The sequence below is a fragment of the Dermacentor silvarum genome, chromosome 8 (genome assembly GCF_013339745.2).
Source record: "Dermacentor silvarum isolate Dsil-2018 chromosome 8, BIME_Dsil_1.4, whole genome shotgun sequence".
NCBI classification, from domain to species: domain Eukaryota; kingdom Metazoa; phylum Arthropoda; class Arachnida; order Ixodida; family Ixodidae; genus Dermacentor; species Dermacentor silvarum.
The window spans coordinates 156,315,285-156,327,602 of NC_051161.1; the positions used below are offsets into that span (position 1 = coordinate 156,315,285).

The window sequence follows — 12,318 nt, forward strand, 5'->3', positions numbered from 1 at the left end:
ATAAATTGTTTCTTTCTTAATTTCGTTTTTACCTCTTAGGCAGTTACTCATAGCAGGTTTCTTTTCCATTGCCGCCACCCTGAGGCTATCTCAGTTGCTCAGACTTTGTGTTTAACTTTCTTTGTTGCCGCGCTGCTTACTATATATACCAATCACATACTCGCCAATAGGCTTCCTGGTTGTTTCGCTCCATTGTGAATCAATGTTTTCCTGTACACTCTCCCAGCCCATTTACTTTCTTCCATATTCCTCAGTCGTTATTCATAATCAGTTTTATTCTGAGCTTCCCTTCTTTCAAAGCTTGTCTAGCCTATATCACCCTGTACAGCTTCATCTGTAGTCTTCCCGTGAGCGCCCAATGCGAGGCGTCCCACTGACTTTTGTTTGCCATCGAGTCCTGATTGTACCTCTGACTTCAAGCAAAGAACAGCATTTGCAAATGTAAGTCCTGGAACCATTACACCTTTCCACGTACCACGGAGCACCTCGTAACGTTATATCTAGCGCAGGCACCGTCAGGTGGAAGAGAACAATGCAAATGTGTTGGTAGTATTACAACCTCCAACACTTTATGGTACTCTTCTGCTGAGAATGAAGTCACGGGTTCGACTTTCAGCCCTGGTTCTGGTAAGGGCAGTATCAGACTGGTAAGTAATGAATTGCATGAAATGAATTACTTGTAATCAGCTACATCTTTGGTAGTTTTACGATTGATTACATTCTTTTTCCTCTGCAGTGCTCCCTCTAATTTAGTTACTTATTTCCGTTACCAATTGCATGTAGCCGTTGTTGAGACAAGCTGTGACAGGCGCGACGTAGCTTTGAGCACGTGAATTTGTGGGCAACCAGAGCAGAACGCCAACAGTCGTGCCACGCCTCAGCCACATGGATGCGCAACCCTTTGCAGTCCTTCGCAGGGCTGCAAAGAGCTAGCCAAGTTATTTACAGCATTTGTGCAACATCAACAATACTTGGGAGAAAAGTAACGTAGAAGTAATCTATTAATTTTTAGTAATTCCTCGATTACTTCAGTGGGCCAGTAATTGGTCACCGTAAACAGTTACATTTTTCATAATCTATTAATTTTTAGTAATTCCTCGATTACTTCGGTGGGCCAGTAATTGGTCACCATAAACAGTTACATTTTTCAATAAAGTAATCGTAATTGTAATTTGTTAATGTGTACATGCGTGGGCAGAATGCTAAGATGCTCGTTAATTGGATTTAGATCCATGTTAAAGAACCTTTGGTGGTAAAAATTAATCCACAGGCCCACACTAAGGCATCTGAATTCTAAGAGAGGCCCTCTGGTCCTCTCTCAGCTTTAAGATGGTAAACTGTATAATCTAAAATTTTTCAAAGACCACTGTAATCTTTATTCATAGTGACCCCTTCATGAGAACCAGATTACAAAACCAAGTGCGACACCCCACGTATTTTATTGTATGACTTGGCAACAATTATCTCAAGTCTGGAACTATTCCAAGGATTTTTAATAAATGGACCTGGCTTCACTAGTGGGAGTTTTGTAGTTTTAGCAAGTTGGCTCTAAACAAATCAATAAAAGTAAATAACTTTGTTAATTAGCACATTAACATTGCAACTTGTCATGCAAGTAGTGAATCTCCATATATTTCTGCTGTTGTGGTGGCACTGAGCTGTTACAAGGGATCTATCGTAAATATGCATAGTAATTAAACCCCCTCACCCTACTCCCTTTGCAAAAGAAATACTTAAGGCAACTTAATATTAACACTGTGGTAGAGGTGCCTGTGTTGAGATGAGGTAAATTGTGGAAAAGGGGTACTTGCTTGACACTCATTAAATTAGTCATATTGGATCTGTAGAACAGGCCTCTGGTCCTGCAGTTGATGTAAGGCTGATGATGGTGATGATGAATATGACTTTGTTCATGCTGGGCAGGCAATGAACAGGCTTGCTTGGGTAAAAATGGTGCATTCTCGCTGCTATCTTGAAGACATAGAAGTGTAGCACAACTATGCTCTTGGACAACTTTTTGTGGCTATGCAGACAAAGAGCGCAAGTGTGGCAGCCGCTGCTAGATATAGTCCCGTGTTTAAATCAATAATGTACCTGCCACAGTATGTCTTAATTTGGGTGCAGAGTTTGGATCGAAAGCCGATCATTGTCTCTGGGAAGATGCGGTTGGTTTTGACATAGTCAACCAGCCTATTGAGAACTACATGCTCCATAGCCTTACCAAGACAAGAGGTAAGGGATATGGGCCTGAGGCTCTTGCGGGAGTGTACCGTTTTGCCAGTGCTGATTAAAGAACTTGGTGATAATTGTTATGGTAGGGTCATCTAGATTCCTGAGCATTTTGTTGGTGATCTTGTCTTTACCGGCTGATGATGTCGTGTGTAGGCAGCTGAGAGCAGCGCCCACTTCGGCCTCAGTGATGTCTTCACCTAAAGTTGTGTTTTCATCTCCTCTGTACTCTATATATGCACCCGGCTCCCATTCTGTATTAAGATATTGCATGGTCAAGAGGTTGACGAGATCAGAGTCTGTTCCTGGGAAACTGTATACGATTTTCTGAATCCTTTTATGAGCAGCACTTTTAGAGTGTTGTGGATCTAGCATGTGTTTAAGCAGGGTCCAGGGGTTCTTTTTGCTCAACTGGCCATTCATGTTGTCACATAATTGGTTCCAGTGCATAGTGCTGAGCTCGCTAGAGTAGCCCTGAATCTTCTTCTCTAGGGCGGCGAGTTTGTGGCACAGCGTGCGGTTTATCTTATTCTTTAGCCATCTCTGCTGAAAGTCTTGATGCTTTTCCCATAGACCCAGGAGTTTTGAGTCCGCCCGGGGCCTTCCTCTTCTAAAGGTGCCATGGTTGTGGCATTGTCCACATTCTGGGTAAGCTCATTCGTCCACACAGTGATGTGTCTGCTAAATCGGTGAGCTGCTTGCGGTTTCTTACGTATCAGAATACATCCCATTTGGTATGGGGAGTTAGCTTCATTTTCCTTTTGTGCCCTTTGGAAGGGATAGTGATAAGAACCAGATAGTGATCACTCCCAAGACTAGTTTCGATGTGATCCCAAAGAGCCCCATTGGCATTTTTGACGAAGCATAAGTCAGGTGTGGTATTCCGGCTTACACTGTTGCCAATACGCATGGGCCTATCTGGGTCGGTAATGAGTGTAAGTTCTAAGTCGTCACTGAATATAGCGCATATTGCCTTTCCTAGTGCAGCTTTGGTATCCCCAGACTGTGTGGGGAGCGTTAAAGTCTCCTACAACAACGAGTTGTTCCTTCTCTGCGGCTTTACAGGCTTTTTTCAGAAGGGCAATAACTCTGTCGCTTTTGTCTTTTGGGGAGCTGTACAAGTTAAGGATTAATTCACATCTGTGTTCCTTTTTTCTAGGCAGCAGCTGTAAAAATGTGTAAGGAATTTTGTCTTCCTCCAGATCAATTTGTATTGCCGTAAGGTTGCGTTGTATCACAACTGCCATAGAAGGTCTGTTGTCGGCTTCAGTTCATTCATTGACTGTGGTATTCCCAGTAATTTTAACTTGCATGCCTGTTTCCTGTAAGGCTACAACATCTACCTTGGGATCGAAGCTAGCGAGTTGGAACTGCAGTCCTGCACGCTTTTGCCTAAAGGATCTGCAGTTCCATTGTATAATCTTAATGGTTTCAGCCATCTTTCTTGGTGTACGGTTCTGCCCTTACCGGCAATACAGATGTCATTTTGAAGTCTTTAGTGTTGAGCACTTTGGTGGCTGTGGTGGCAAGTTAATTGCTCGTGTTCCGGTGTTTGTGTAAGGCCCCGAGTACATTCAGCTCTATATACAGCGCCTATCCTGGTAAGCTCGTGCTGAAATTCTGCGGTGGATTTTATGTGATTGGAGACTGTCTCAGCTAGCTGAGCAATTGCTCCTTCTAACTTACCTACTCTGTCCGTAGGGTTTGAGGCTTCGGACTCCTTGGGTGTGTCCTGCAGTGACGCTTTGTGCTTTTTTGTCGGCTCTGCCTCTATCGATTCAGGCTCATCTTTCCGAACACAGGCCACTATTTTGCGTGCAGCCGGCATCATAGGGGCACCTTCAATTGGCTGCCTACTATCTAGGGCCCTGATTTTGGCATTGGCTGCCTCTAGCTGTTGTCTCAGTGCTTTAATCTCTTCAGCGAGCTCCCTCACCTGGTTTGCGTCCTGTTGAGGTCGTGTGGGCGTGGAGCTTGGGCTCAGGATTGGCTGACCAGGCGACCTTCCCCGATACCGCCTGGTCACTGCGTTTGGAGTTGGAGCGGTGTTAGCTTGGCATTATATCCTCTTTGGATATGCAGCTTGAGGTTGTGTTAAGTGGTTGGATGTAATATCATTTGTCAAGGCTAATGAACCTGCGTTTAAATGAGTGTTATTTCGTCTCTTACATGTGGTTTGTACAGCTTAATCTTTTTAGCTACACCATCCGTTTAAAAATTGCCTGTTACAGTTAGCACATTTCTGACCCTTGATCTAAATTACTCGATGAGCCGACCATTACTTCTACGAGAAATCAGAAATGCCTAATGAACATTAACATAATTATGCTAACTAACAACTAGTTTACAGCACACATTTAAAGCTATGCATTGTAGCCGGTGAGTTCGCAAGGCATATCCACCTAGAACGATCCATCGGGACTCCACCAGTTTCAAGATATTAATTTTCAAAGTGCCCGACGAAATGCATTGGCGTTCCAGTTACTTTTGTGCTTCAGTGCATAAAACACTGCAAGTTGGATGGCGGATATCGTGAAACGAGTGCCATCATCAGAATTCGTTCCAAGTCGATACGCCTTATTAGCTACAATTCGTAGATTGAAATATGTGTCGTAAAGCGAATAATCAAAATGCTAATAATGGGATTATGTTAATTATTCAATTCAGCATTTTGATTTCTCGTGGAAGTAATGGCTGCCTCATCGAGCTATAATTGTACTATTTGCCACAGGCAATTTTTAAAAATTTGATGCAGCTAAAAAAGAAGCCGGCAGATCCCACGCCCTGTGAGAATCGATGTTATCGATGTTATGCATTAACTTGGTATCTACCAAGTTAATGAAACGACCATGGGAAGCGTAGGCAGCTGTTTCGTGACCTACACGACATTCATGTCATGTCATGACCTATCATTTATGTCCAAACCCATATCAGTGGTTTTTGAGTGTTACTCTTTTTTTGCTGAGTCATTGTCATTTTTGCTGAGCCATGCTTGTGACTATGACTTCTAACCATCGTCCTTTAGTGTTTCCTTCACTTAGTGGCCACGTCCGAACCCATTCCAGTGGTATTTCAGTGTTAATCATTTTTGATGAGTCATTGTCATTTTTGCTGATTCAGGCTCATGACTATGACTTCTCTCATCATCCTTTAGTGTTTCCTTCAATTAATACATCCGAACTCATTTCAGTGGTTCTGAGTAGTAATCCTTTTTTTCTGAGTCATTGTCATTTTTTCTGAGTCATGCTCATGACTATGACTTCTACCATCATCCTTTAGTGTTTTCTTCACTTAGTACCCATGTCCGAACCCATTATACACACCAAGTTAACAAAGACCATGAGAGCACCGAGACGTAGGCAGCTGTTTCATGACCTACGTGACACACATGTCATGATGTTCATGTGATGACCTATCATTTATGTTCGTCATACACTCTTGTTATACTATGCGAATTTTGGTAGCTACCAAGTTAACGAAATGACCATGAGAGCACCGAGATGTCGGCGGCTGTTTCATGACCTACATGACACACGTCATGATGGTCATGTCATGACCTATTATTTATGTTGGTCATACACTCTTGTCGTACTATGTGAAGTTTGGTACCTACCAAGTTAACGAAACAACCATGAGAGCACCAAGACGTAGGCGGCTAGATAGATAGATAGATAGATAGATAGATAGATAGATAGATAGTAGATAGATAGATAGATAGATAGATAGATAGATAGATAGATAGATAGATAGATAGATACTGTCAAAGTGGCATATGTTCACCAAGAAATGCTTCGCATTTAAAAAACACCCTATATATTCCAACCTATTCGAGGAGACAACAGTATGGATTAGAAAGCCAATGGCTGTAGCCCATGTTGTAGTTGAGATTACGAGGAAGACGTACAGTTCAAGAATTGTTGCGAGTTGGGTGAGTTGGTACAGTTGCATATTCAGCTACAGCATGAACAAAGTAGACAACACAACAAAAGCGTGACTCTCGACTGAAAGTTTATTCCTATATGAAACACATATAGTACAGTTTGGCAGGGCAGTATAGCGTGGTATAACATAGTACAATATGGTATAGTCATTACAGTATAGTGCAATTGGGCAAGTCATATAATCACATAGTGCAGGTAGTCCAGTAGCGGTTGCCAAGAGAACTGAGAGGCATTCAAGGGCAGCACAAGAAATTGGAAGGCGGTGTGGCGAGACTGGAAGCGGCAGCGGTTGAGATGGATGGAATGACGCAAGGCAAGGACACCTAATTGGAAATCACTCGAGGAGCCCTTCTTCGTCTTGCAGTGGACATATATTACAATGTTTACTGTCATCAGTAGGTTATGGTAACAACATTGTCATGCTGACAACGACCAATGATGTACAGCCAAGCTCTTAGGTAACTTACATGCTGTGATACATTGCCACAAGCAGCACTGCCAGATGTTGTCCACTGTTGTAGAATGCCTTTTTGTGAACATTTGTGAACTGCTGCTCTGACCAGAATGCAGGAGTGAGCTTTGTCAGCAACTTTTAGCAACTTCTTTGCACATTATTTGCGTGGAAGACATTTCCATTAGTAGCAGCTTGGAGACATTGTGAACTGTGTGGCACCTAGATATAAGTTTGCTGTCCTGTGTTTGCTGCTTTACTCGACGTTCAAGCAGTATGTATGTCAGTTCAGCTGCAGCAGCACTTGATGACTATTTCACTGTAGGAGTTTGTTGCTGGAAAAATTATTACAATCGTTAACCCTGTAATGTGCAAACAGTCTCGCATCAAGGAAAACTAGAACGATTTCTTCATCTTTATTTCTGGCTTTGAATGGTATGTACATTTGTACAAAAGAAAGTAAATTTTTCTGTTAAAATTGGTTTATTATAGAAACTGATTTATGAGTAATTGGTTCACTGAACTATCCACTTCTGAGAACTCGCCTGAGAGTATCAAACATGCTACTATAGGCTATGCATCAAGTTTTCTCTGCTCAAGGAGAAACTTAAGGTCGGTAAGAACTGTCTAAATATCTGGGAATGGAGAAGTTGTTTTTCTCAGCAACCACTGCACCACTTTTGATGAGGTTTGTTGCTTTGAAAGTAAAAGTTAAGATCTAGAAACTGTAGGAAGTGGATTTTAAATTTGTACCATATGCATTTTAGAAAAATTCACAGAAATTGCAAAATTGCAAGAAGCTTCTAGTACCATGCTTACAACTTTGTAACTTAGCCATAAAAAATGATATCACAATTTTGCAAACTGCACATAATACATCTAAAGAGAACAAAACTTGTGCATTATGCACCACACTGAAATATATCGTTAATTTGTGAGTAGAGCTTCAACAAATCCTTCGCTAGCATTGTAACAATTTCACATAAGCTGTATATTAATAACTCAGAGGTGGTCATAGCTCTAGAAGACACGGACAAGAACGAGAGAACAGGACGAGCGTTAACTTTCAACTGTTATCATCCTGTTCTCTCGTTCTTGTCCGTGTCTTCTTGCGCTATGACAACCTCTGATGTATATAACCAACGAGCCGAAAAAGCCATACTTGTAATATATAACATTTGTCCACTTGAGGTGCTCAGCTTACAATACTATGATATCTGTTTCACCCAAAGAATTACGAATTTGTAAACTTCTCGCTTCTTTATTATTTTTTTTACTTACCAATTTTTGGTCATTGTTGTAAACAAGTCAGGATCTTAAATCAAAATTTTGCTTTCTAGAATTGCTAGAACTTAACCTTCTTTCTCAAATGCAACAAATTTATTTCAAATCAGTACAGTGGTTGCCTCATAAAAACACTTCTGCACTTTACGAGTATTTAAATGAGAAAATTGCAGATGACCCCAAGCTAAAGCTTCCTCTTAAATCAGAATTTTGGAGTATCTAACTCAGTAAAGCCAAAAAAAGAAACATTGGGCATTGCAGGGTTAAATTATAAAGCAGGAATCACAAACGAGACACTGTATTTATAAATTCCTTGGAATTTTACAAGAAACCGTGGGGCAAGTACATTCTATCTGGCCACTCAGATCTGTGTGGAAATATGAACAGGCCAGGTGCACCTCTTTGAATCAAAAGTATTGTTTAAGTCAAGAATCCGTGTTTAAGCTTGGCATGCACTCCGATGTAGCATCTCTTTTCCGGAAACTGTGTATTTCTAGTGGTTGACTAGAGTTGTTCGTGGTCAGCCAATGGTTTTTGTTGCTATGCAAGCAGTGCAAAGTATACCCAGGTCAGACATTGTGAAGAAGTGAGCCTGCCGCACCGCAGGTAGATGGATGCTTTTCAACTACGTCTGAAAAATTATTGGAATGGTGCTAAGAGGCATAAATACAACAAACAGTATGGCAAATGAGTTCTGCAAAGGCCCACAAGGTGGAGGAAAGTTTGTTAAAAGAAAAGCTTGCATTCAGGTGGATAACAATCTTTCACTTTCAATTATGACAGTATAGATTAACGATCAAATGCAAGTAGGTTATATTTGAAGATATTTTAAGTTTTCAAAAAGCTTACTCTGAATGCCAAATTGCAGCCAACTATATGCTTGTCTGCATGACATTGCCAGAGGAAACATGTTTTCTTTATAGATATGCTTTTATATAAAATCATAGTTTGTCTTGGATCACATTTTATCTCTTGCATGGGCTGTGTTCGCCATCTAGCGTGCCAGTATAGCACAATGGAAAGCAGAAACATTGCCGAAAATAATATTTTTAAAATGCGTCACCCTAAGGCAGACCTTTGGTGTACAAATCTGGGTAATATAAGCAAAGCGTTTTATTGCAAGGGTGTTTGGCTCTCGGTGCCAATGTGCCGCCATGTAGCAAGAGTATGTGTTTGATTGCTTGTGGCAATGTGTTGAGGCCTTGGTTAAGCAAGGTGCTGCGCAATACAAACATGGAAGACAGGAGCAAAATGACGGATTCGCGACTAGGTTTTATTGAGAAGGACACGCATATTTATACCTTCATGTCTGCAAAATCATCTCCTACGCGCGATGATTGTGTCAGTGATACCTTGATCAGATTGTATCAGGAAGAAAGCACCCGCGTAGCGGATGATTTTGCAGACATGAAGGTATAAATATGCGTGTTCTTCTCAATAAAACCCAGTCGCTAGTCGGCGCCTGTCCATGTTTGTATCGTGCAGCACCTTGCATGCTTAAGATGTATGACCGACTCGCCCGATAACATGCACTATTGAGGCCATGCTATCAAACGGGAACTAAACCAAACCCCCCCCCCCCCAAAAAAAAAAAAAAAAAAAAAAAAACGTTTTTGCTCGAAACAGAACTGAACTCCGGTATGAAACCGAAAAGAAACAGTAATGGTTTTTGGTTCAGGTTGGCCGTCTTTTCTGGAGCCAAAGCACACATTTTTTTTTTACTGCGAATCTGCATGTAGGCCGCGAATGTGAGCAACTGGAAGCTACATAGTGTAAAAGAAGTCATACCAATTATTATTTTATTTTTTGTTTAAGATTTATTTCATAATTAACCAAAGAAAAAAAATACTTCCTTAGCAAAAGGATTTCCGTCTTTGCTCTTCTTAGTTTTCTGGCTTTCTGGTATCCATGTCCGGTTTTCGTGGTCCCGTAAACCACCAGCAAAAATTGGAGGACGCTTACGCTTCGGCTTTAAGAGTGGAACGCGATAGCGTTATCGGGACCCGTTCACATCGCATTTTTCTCTATGAGTAGGCTTCACTGCAACGCACAACGTGGGAAAGCCAGCTTACAAAGACCAAGCTTACACTGATCCCCCTAAAGTCGGCTTCACTTTTAAACACAAATGCATTGCTGGGACGACATTTGTACAGGGGCAATATAAGCCGTCTTTTATCAAAATGTGAAGGCCCTAGGACCTTTTTTAAATATTTTATTAATTGTTTGCTCCTGCCCTGAGGCGCGCGCCTGTCGAAAATCTGGAGAACGCTTTAGTATTCAAAGATCCCCGAATGCTTGTCAGGCTTTCCGGCAGCTGCAGCTGTCTTATTTTTTTTCACCTTCGCCTCTGCGCGCTTTACTGTTTTAGGGTACGGCCACGCTAGCGGCAAAAAACGCGCACGTCATGCCGCGGGCGGCAAGTTGCCGCGCGTCAGCGCCTTGCCGCGAGGCCACCGTGGCAAGCGCGTCTCGCCGCGCGGCAGCGCGTTAAGATCTCCCGCGCTCCCCGAACTAGTATAAGTGGTTCATTTGGACAAGGAAAGGTTGGCGCTATCTTCTGCAGCCCTTGAGGGAGCACGGTTCAGCGCTTCCCCGAACGCGCGAGCAATACCGCGAGCACTCGTTGTTTCATGCGAGAGAAGACGATCGTCGATTGAAAACTCGGCCATAGACCCGGCGCGTACTGGCGGCGGTCCGGTTCTGATGGCTCCGTGACGTCACCCTCGTCGCTCTTGATTGGTTCTTTATCTCGCGGCACGCGGCATTTGCCGCAGAAATGGGTCTCGAACCGAGGCTCGAGCCCCTCCCCCACGGAGACTCGTAGCCGAGACCCCCCCCCCCCCCCCCCCCTCGCCTCTAAAATGCAATTACCGGAGTTCTGTTACAAACATCATTTGAGGATTCTCTTGCGTTGCCTCCACATTTTCACTTTTGTTGTGGCTAAAAGTTTACGGGCACTATTGTTGGCGCGGACGTGCACGGCTTTTAATTTATACTTTCGCTTTATTTCGGCAAATCCTGATAATAGGAGGACAAGCGCATTAGAAGCACCAGCGGCGGCTACCTGATCCGTGTTTGCTCACTTTGAAATTTTTTTAAAATTTCCGCTGAGACACCACGCACAGACACAATATATTTAAATGTATACAAAGGACAAAGTTTATTATATTTTTTAAAGAGGAGGAGGTAGCCAACTAATTGGATAGCCTATGCCTAGAGAATGAATATGTTGATGTATGTTCACCTCACTTCAAATTACTCTGCGTGCTTTTTTGACCCTGAAAAAAACCTGCAGACTTCAGTGACCCCTTCGGCAGAGTCTTCTATCAACGGCGTGTGAAAAGCACGTGAGTGATGTGTGTCTCAATATTGATTATCTTTCCAGTAGGCAATGCTAACGACTGGCGACAAAATAAAAGAAAAAAAAAAAGGTCTTCTAATTATTTACAACATTTACGCATTAAGGATGGAAACACCGCCTCTTGCATGCAGAGGCCATAAATTCAGGGTGTTTGAGAAAACACTTTCAAAAAAAAATTTTTTTTTAAAGGTTGCCTGTGGCAGATAGCACAATTCTAGTTGATGAGCTGGTCTACTCGAAGAGGCGGACATTACCTGCACAAAAAATTGAAATGCTTAATCGACTAATTAAAAAATCACCAATGTTGCAATTTACAAATTCTAGCCGTGGAATTCGCAAGGCGGATGCACTAGGAGCTAATTACTTTTGCGCTTACCCGCCGTGGTTGCTTAGTGGGTATGGTGCTGGACTGCTAAGCATTAGGTCGCGGGATCAAATCCGGCCACGCGGCCACGGCGGCTGCATTTCGATGGGGCGAAATGCTAGAACACCCGTATACTTAGATTTAGGTGCACGTTAAAGAACCCCAGGCGGTCTAAATTATTCCAGAGTTCTCCACTACAGCGTGCCTCATAATCAGATCGTGGTTCAGATCGTAAAATTCCATAATTAGTTCTTTTCATACTTTTGTGCTTTGATGCATAAAACGACGTTTTGTTAAGAAAGTGACTGGCACGCCAATGTATTTCCCCGCAAAGTTAGAGAATTAATATCTCGACACTGGTGTCAGCCTGAGACTTCGTTCAAAGTGGATCCGCACTCCACGGCTAGAATTTGTAAATTGCAACATGGGCCATAAGGTAATTAGCTAAAAACTTAATTGGTTAATTTTTTAATTAGTCGATTATGCATTTCAATTTTTGTGCAAGTAATTCCCGCCTCTTCGAGTAGACGAGCTCATGAACTAGAATTGTACTATCTGCCTCAGGCCACCTTTAAAAGTTTTGGAAACTGTTCGCTGTGTAATGAAGAAGAGCACAAGGACAAGGCCAGCCAGATCGACTGTTTAATGCCTCCAGTGCAACCAGTGGGCCAGCCGGATCGCCAGTGCT

At 42.4% G+C, this 12,318-nt stretch overlaps 1 protein-coding gene and 1 long non-coding RNA gene across 2 annotated transcripts in view; one reads left to right on the forward strand and one right to left on the reverse strand.

Annotated features, from left to right (window-relative positions):
- The window catches only part of LOC125947444 (uncharacterized), a 313,859-nt gene that overhangs the window by 157,502 nt on the left and 144,039 nt on the right, over positions 1–12,318 (forward strand). The window lies entirely within an intron of this gene.
- LOC125947445 (uncharacterized) overlaps positions 1–12,318 on the reverse strand; it is a 313,443-nt gene that overhangs the window by 157,475 nt on the left and 143,650 nt on the right. The gene's annotated exons all lie outside the window — the stretch shown is intronic.